The sequence below is a fragment of the Octopus sinensis genome, linkage group LG2, assembly GCF_006345805.1.
Source record: "Octopus sinensis linkage group LG2, ASM634580v1, whole genome shotgun sequence".
Lineage (NCBI taxonomy): Eukaryota > Metazoa > Mollusca > Cephalopoda > Octopoda > Octopodidae > Octopus > Octopus sinensis.
In genome coordinates this window covers 42,743,912-42,751,614 of record NC_042998.1, presented here as the reverse complement: position 1 = coordinate 42,751,614, position 7,703 = coordinate 42,743,912, and positions in this window count along the sequence as shown.

The window sequence follows — 7,703 nt, the reverse complement described above, 5'->3', positions numbered from 1 at the left end:
ATAATATGTGTAACTCCTGCCAAATGTGTTGAGTGCCACTTTCTTTTGTTTGTCCACTCAGCAGTATATGTATGTGTGTGTGCATGTGAATTTGAAAGTATGCGCATGTATATACACATTCGCATATAATGAGCTTCTTTCAATTTCCATTAATTAAATCCACTCAGAAAGCTTTGGTTGATCTTTGGCAACTTGCCCAAACATAGTACTATATAGAGGCATGTGGTTGAGATGTGAACTTCTTAACTATGGATGAAGACATCTATATGAAGAAGTGTCACACCCTGACAGTGGAGGGAACCTGTGGAAGAAGTAGACCCAGAAAAACATGGGATGAGGTGGTGAAGCACAACCTTCAAACTTTGGGTCTCACAGAGGCAATGACAAGCGACTGAGACCTTTAGAGATATGCTGTGCTTGAGAAGACCCAGCAGTCCAAGTGAGATCATAACCATGGCCAATGCCAGTGTTGCATAACTGGCCCATTTAAAAGTACCCTTCAATCATTGGACAATATGCTGTACTTGAGAAGATCTATTGAGCCAAATGAAATCGAAGTCATGGCCAATGCTAGTGCCACTTGACTGGCACCCGTGCCGGTAGCATGTAAAAAGCACCATTCAAGCATGGTCGATGCCAGTACCACCTGACTGGCACCTGTGCCGGTGGCATGTAAAAAGGTTCATTCAAGCATGGCCAATACCAGTGCCATGAAATTGTAGTCATGACCAATACCAGTGCCATGTGACTGGCACTCGTGCCGGTGACATGTAATAAGTACCATTCAAGCATGGCTGATGTCAGTAATATCTGACTGGTACCCATGTCAGTAGCATGTAAAAAGCACCGTTCGAACATGGCTGATGCCAGTACTGCCTGACTGGCTAGCAGCATATAAAAAACACCATTTGAGCGTGGTCAACGCCAATTCCACATGACTGGCTCCCGTGCCAGTGACACATAAAATGCACAATTTGAGAATGGTCAAGGTCAGTGCCACCTGACTGGCTCTCATGCCAGTACACTCTTGGAGTGGTTGGCATTAGGAAGGGCATCCAGTTGTAGAAACCTTGCCAGATCAGATTGGAGCATGGTTCAGCCTCCCAGCTTACCAATCCTCAGTTAAACTGTCCAACCCATGCCAGCATGGAAAATGGACGTTAAACGATGATGATGATGATCCCCATGGATGACAGCAAGCTCTAAATAAGTTTTCATCTTCATGTATATTTTGAGCAGTTAAAGCAAGTAAAATCCATCCTTCTCCAAGTTAAAACAACAGGAAGAGTTGAACTCAGCTCTGCAAGATAACAAAACACTGATTCCAATATAAGTTTCAATATTAGGCTAGCAGTGTTGTGGGAGGGGCTAAGTCATTTACACCATTCCTAGTGCTCAGCTGGTACTTATTTTATTGACCCCCAAAAGGATGAAAGGCAAAGTCTACCTCGGCATTTGAATTCAGAGCACAAAGAGAGGTGAAAAGCTGCTAAACATTTTGCCTGGTGTGCTAACAATTCTGCCAGTGCACCACCCTAACACTAACCCTGATATTCCAACCATTTATCTCTATGGTACCACTCTTCAACTTGCTGAATCTGACTGAACATTAAAAAGTGGATGATGTGGAGACATGTGGCTTAGTGGCTGGAGTGTTGCACTCATGATCATAAGACTGAGGTTTCAATTCCTTGATCAAGTGAGGCATTTGTTCTTGAGCAAGACACTTCATTTCACATTGCTCCAGTCCACTCAGCTGACAAAAATGAGTAATTCTGTGACAGACCAGCACACCATCCAGAGGGTAGGGAATATATACACCACAAAATCCAGGAAACGGCCTTATGAGCATATGGCTGGGGAAGAATCTTGATTTTTTTTTTAATTGCAGTTACTGTCAGATGATGAGCCATGTCTTATGCAGCCTGTCTCTCAAAAGAAGGTTACCCATGCCTGCTTTATATGTTCTCTAGGATGAATTTTTTTGCCACATCAAATTTCATTCTAGATTACTGGTAGATATATGTACAAAGGGGTAAACCTGCTGTACAGAAAATAATTAGGAATAATTTGGTGCTAAAAGCAAGTTGTCATGTCTTTACAGTAAGTAAGCTTGTTTGGTCTATTGATTTTTGTTTTCTTTTGAACTGTACATTATTATTTACCCAAATGTGAGTACTTTTCATATTAGCATATTTCACTAATCCTGGATTAACCAACAATAAATTGTGTGTGTGGGGGGTGGGGGTGAAGGTATGTAGTTAAGTGGTTACAGTGTTGGGCTTATGATCATAACATTGAGAATTCAGTTCTTAGAGTGAGCATTGCTTGGTGTCCTTATGTAAAGCATAACATTTCCTGTTGCTCCTGTCAATTCTGATGAAATGACTATCAGCCAAATACTGGTGCATTTCTTTTTTCTCTTATGAATGTTCTGCTGGATTTCTGAGATGTCTATGTATGCTCACAACTAAATAGGCAACTAAAGCAACTAGTGGAAAGTATGATGCCTGCTACCAAATCATACTCACTTGCAAGTGATAGCTGTAGTTTTTAGTCGTGTGTGTGTGTGTGGTGTGTGTGTGTGTGTGTGTGTGTGTGTGTGTGTGTGCGCGCGTGTGTGTGTGTGTGTGCGTGTGTGCGTGTGTGTGTGTGTGCATGCATATGTAGGTAGGTAGGTCGGTAGGTAAGTAGATATATATGTTTTTAGGTATGTACTCATTATAATTTTGATATCCTTTGTTCAATAGTAGCACATACTGGGTGGGTCTGCAGTATGACACATAATCAGTTTTTTTGTTTTGTTTTATATCATTAGTGAAGGCACATGGTGAAGTGGTTAGGGTTTCCAGCTCACAATCGTCATGTCATGAGTTCGATTCCTGGCAGTGTATTTTGTCCTTGAGCAAGACACTTTATTTCATGTTGCTCCAGTCCACTCTGCTGACAAAAAATGAATTGTACCTGTAATTCAAAGGGCCAGCCTTGTCATATTCTGTGTCGCACTAAATCTCTCTGAGAATTACGTTAAAGGTATGCATGTCTGTGGAGTGTGCAACCACCTGCATGTTAATTTCACAAGGAAGCTGTTCCATTGATCTTGAACCCTTGTCAGTGTAACCGACAGAGTGCCAGTTTTTAAGGAAACCCTGTTGTAGCACCTTTCACCTCATTACTTTTCATTTATGTACTGTCTCAGAACAAAGCATATTTATTTTCATCCAGTAGCTACCATTCATATGCATTTCATGTCGACAGAAGTACAACTACCCCGTCCTCCACATAAACCAATGCAGTTGCTTGACTTGCTGGAGATATTAACCAAATCTTACTTAGTTCACACCTTACACTTTTCAGGAGTGGCTGTGTGGTAAGTAGCTTGTTTACCAACCACATGGTTCCGGGTTCAGTCCCACTGCGTGGCACCTTGGGCAAGTGTCTTCTACTACAGCCTCGGGCCGACCATAGCCTTGTGAGTGGATTTGGTGGACAGAAACTGAAAGAAGCCCATCGTATATATGCACGTATATATATATGCGTGTGTGTTTGTGTGTCTGTGTTTGTCCCCATAGCATTGCTTGACAACTGATGCTGGTGTGTTTATGTCCCCGTTACTTAGCGGTTTGGCAAAAGAGACTGATAGAATAAGTACTAGGCTTACAAAAGAATAAGTCCTGGGGTCGAGTTTGCTCGATTAAAGGCGGTGCTCCAGCATGGCCGCAGTCAAATGACTGAAACAAGTAAAAGAGTAAAAGAGAGAAAGAGTATATACGAAAAATATAAAAGGCATAATGATGAGAAAAAGGGAAATTCCAGAGAGTTGTAGTTAAAGGTAGAAATGATAAAGTAAAATGCTTAGTATGTGATTTGGGGAGCTGAGTACAGCAGGAATGATAAGAGAGGAGGCAAGTGCAATATGTGGAGTTGTTAGACACTTTGCTAGTTTAAAAGAACAAGAGACATTGTAATAGTGAAAGAAGAGGCAAAGAGGAGAAACAGCATATCTTTGAGTTAATGGTAGTAGCAAGTTGTTGAATGAATGTTTGCAAGGGATGACTGCACTGGTATGTACATAGGATGTGAACTGACAATGAGTTCTAGGTGAAAAAGTACCATATGCTGTCAATGTAGTGTACTATGAAAGAGAAAAACTGAAGAATATGCAGAAGATGTGACTAAACAATTCAGATTCAGTTGTTTACATTATTGTTTTTTTTATCACAAAGAAAGGTAAACTTTAAATGGTTCCATTGACAGCAATACCAACATACTAGTGAAATCTTTCCATCTCCATTATAACTAATGATTGAAAGTAATAATTATATATAATCTTTCTATTGTAAGCACAAGGTCTGAAATTTGTGGGTTGGGGGCCAGTCAATTACATCAATCTCAGTGCATTCTGAGATCCCCTTTGGTCACGACACAGACCATGGGATTGCACCTAGAAAGTTACCCTCCCAGGCAAAAGTCAGGACAAGGTTGTTTATGGAAGACCAGCAGTCACCCATCCATACTGGCCTCCCTTCTCCATGCCACCAGTGTTATTCAAGGGAAAGGCAACGGCTGATACAGCTTGGCACCTGTGACGTTGCAACTCATTTATACAGCTGAGTGAACTGGAGCAAAGTGAAATAAAGTGTCTTGCTCAAGAACATAACACGCAGCCCGGTCCAGGATTTGAGCTCACAACCTCACGATTGTAAGCTTGATGCTTTAACCACTGAGCCATGCGCCTTTACCTCAGTGCATAACTGGTACTTATTTCATCAATCCCAAAAGGATGAAACGCAAAGTCAACCTCAGGGGAATTTGAACTCAGAATGTAAAGACAGACAAAATGCTGCAAAGTATTTTGTCCAGCATAATACTTCATGACTTTATCATAAGTCCTTGTAGATAATTAATATCTAAGTTCTTGCAATGAATTCCACACTAACTATACAATTAATAATTATAATTATCTTCCAATGACTTGAATTGCTCTCACAAGCCATTCAATCATTTCTAGCTTTCTCATTTTCAATAAACTTCAAAATATACTGGAGGCATAAGTAAAACTCAGTTCCATCATATCTCATCTCATTATTTCTATAGGTTAAATTAGCTTTTCATTTTTAATTTGAGAACAGGATAGCAGTGTGTCTGGTTAATATAGACACTTCCAGGTTTTGGAAATCAGGACTGAGAGTAATGTTGTTAATGGTTCATGTTCTTTAATTTTTTTTCCTGTGGTTTGGATAGTCTAAATGATTGGATTCAGTTAATATGAGTGCAAGCATGTGTGTGTTAAGTAAAAAAAATATACAAATATACATCTTACATAATATGTATATGAAACCAAAATAGTATGTAGACAATTTTCCAACAGAATATTTACTGCAAGTTACCAGCTCAACAGCAGCTAAGAAAAAGCTCACTTTCACCAAATATTGCCTTGCACCTTTTAACATTATTAAAATGTTCTCTATCTTTCTGAGCATCATAAAATTATGTCACATTCCTATTAATGCTATCGAATCTCTTCTTTCTAGCTTAACCAAAGTTTACCTCTATAATTGGTGAAAATAATAGCATAACAACTAAACTTAAACTGTTTAGTCACAACATCACCAATTTTCTCTACATATCCTCCAGCTGTTCTCTTTCATGATACCTTACATCAATAAAATTCTTTATCAAACACACATATGCATGCAGGTGTGGGTATGAATGTATGGTTAAGAAGTACACTTTGTAATCCTATGGTTTCAGGATCAGTACCATCACACAGTGTCTAGGTAAGCGTCTTCTATCATAGCCCCAGACTAACCAGTGCTTTGTAGGTGAATTTGATAAATGCATAGAAATCTGTTGTATAGGCTCAGGAGTGGCTGTGTGCTAAGTAGCTTGCTTACCAACCACATGGTTCCGGGTTCAGTCCCACTGCATGGCACCTTAGGTAAGTGTCTTCTACTATAGCCTCGGGCTGACCAAAGCCTTGTGAGCGGATTTGGTAGACGGAAACTAAAAGAAGCTTGTCGTATATGTGTGTGTGTGTATATATGTGTGTGTATATATTTGTATGCCTGTGTTTGTCCCCCCACCATCGCTTGACAACCGATGCAGGTGTGTTTACATCCCTGTAACTTAGCAGTTCGGCAAAAGAGACCGATAGAATAAGTACTAGGCTCGACTAAAGGTGGTGCTGCAGCATGGCCGTAGTCAAATGACAAACAAATAAAAGTATATATATATATATATACACACACACACACACATAAATCATCATCATCATTTAACTTGTGTGTGTGTGTGCCTTTGTGTTTTTGTTCAGCTCTCACTGCTTGGCACCAGTGTAAAATACATGGAGGCCATAAATCTTCACCTGTTCCTGCTCCCCCAACAATACCTTGCTTTAAAACAACCACCATATCTTCTATCCTTCCTCTCAGACCAAGGTGTTCTTCAGTCTTGTAAGTACCCAGTACACACAGTAAAGCAGTTGGCATTATGAAAAGCATTTAGCCATTGAAATCATACCAAAACTGTGACACTGAAGTAAGAAGTGCTCCTCTCACCCATTGAATCCAATCAAACGTCCAACCCAAGCTAGCAAGGAAAGTAGATGTAAAATGATGATGATGATGATCAGCAGTTGTAAGGATAATAGTTTGAGGTCCACTTTTTGCATACCTTTCCTTCTTGGGACACAAAACTCTGCTTGCGAAGACCTGTTGAGGCAAGTGAAATCGAAATCGCTCAAAAATCAATGGAAATTGTAGTTGTGATACCAGTGCTGGTGGCACATAAAAGAATCATCCGAATGTGGCCATTGCCAGCGCCGCCCCGACTGACCTCCGTGCTGGTGGCACGTAAAAAGCACCCACTACACTCACGGAGTGGTTGGTGTTAGGAAGGGTATCCAGCTGTAGAAACGCTGCCAGATCAGACAGGGCCTGGTGCAGCCTCCTGGATTCCCAGACCCCAGTCGAACCATCCAACCCATGCTAGCATGGAAAGCGGATGTTAAACAATGATGATGATGATGATGATGATGATTCACAAACATAAGAACAATAGTCTAAGCTATATAGTTACCCTTCATTAGTAAAAGAGTTAATTACCAAGTAGATGATGACTTTCATAAGGAATCAAACTTGTATGCAGAAAATGAAGGAGTATGCAATGAGCACTTGTCTTCATTGTTGCTGTTGATGTGTAGTCTGAGTCAACTTCGATCAAGCAGACCTAATAGAGATATGATGAACATAGTTGTGTATATAAATGGTTGTGATAGTGAAGCATCTATAAATCTGAAGAAAGGAACTAGGTTAAGGAAATGACTGAAATCTGAGGTGTTTGTGATTTAACAATGCAGAATGTGGGTTAAGGGTTTTGTTAATGTGCTGTGATAGAAAATAGCAAAACAGTGAATAGAAATTTAACACTTGCTTGAATCTTGACAATATTGGAAACACTCATATTGTTACAAATATCACATGTGGTTGTATTGTTGTTTTGGTAACAAGATCAGAGAAGAATGTGGCCCAATTATTTAATTATCAAATGCCAGCAAAATATGTTTACAACACCTTTTATCTGAACATCTAATTTATAACTAAAACATTTCTGGAATAAATCAAACTTTCTGGATTGTTCATAAAATCAGGATATCTAAAAAGTGTGTTTTAGTATGTCTTTTATAAAATTATATAATTTGG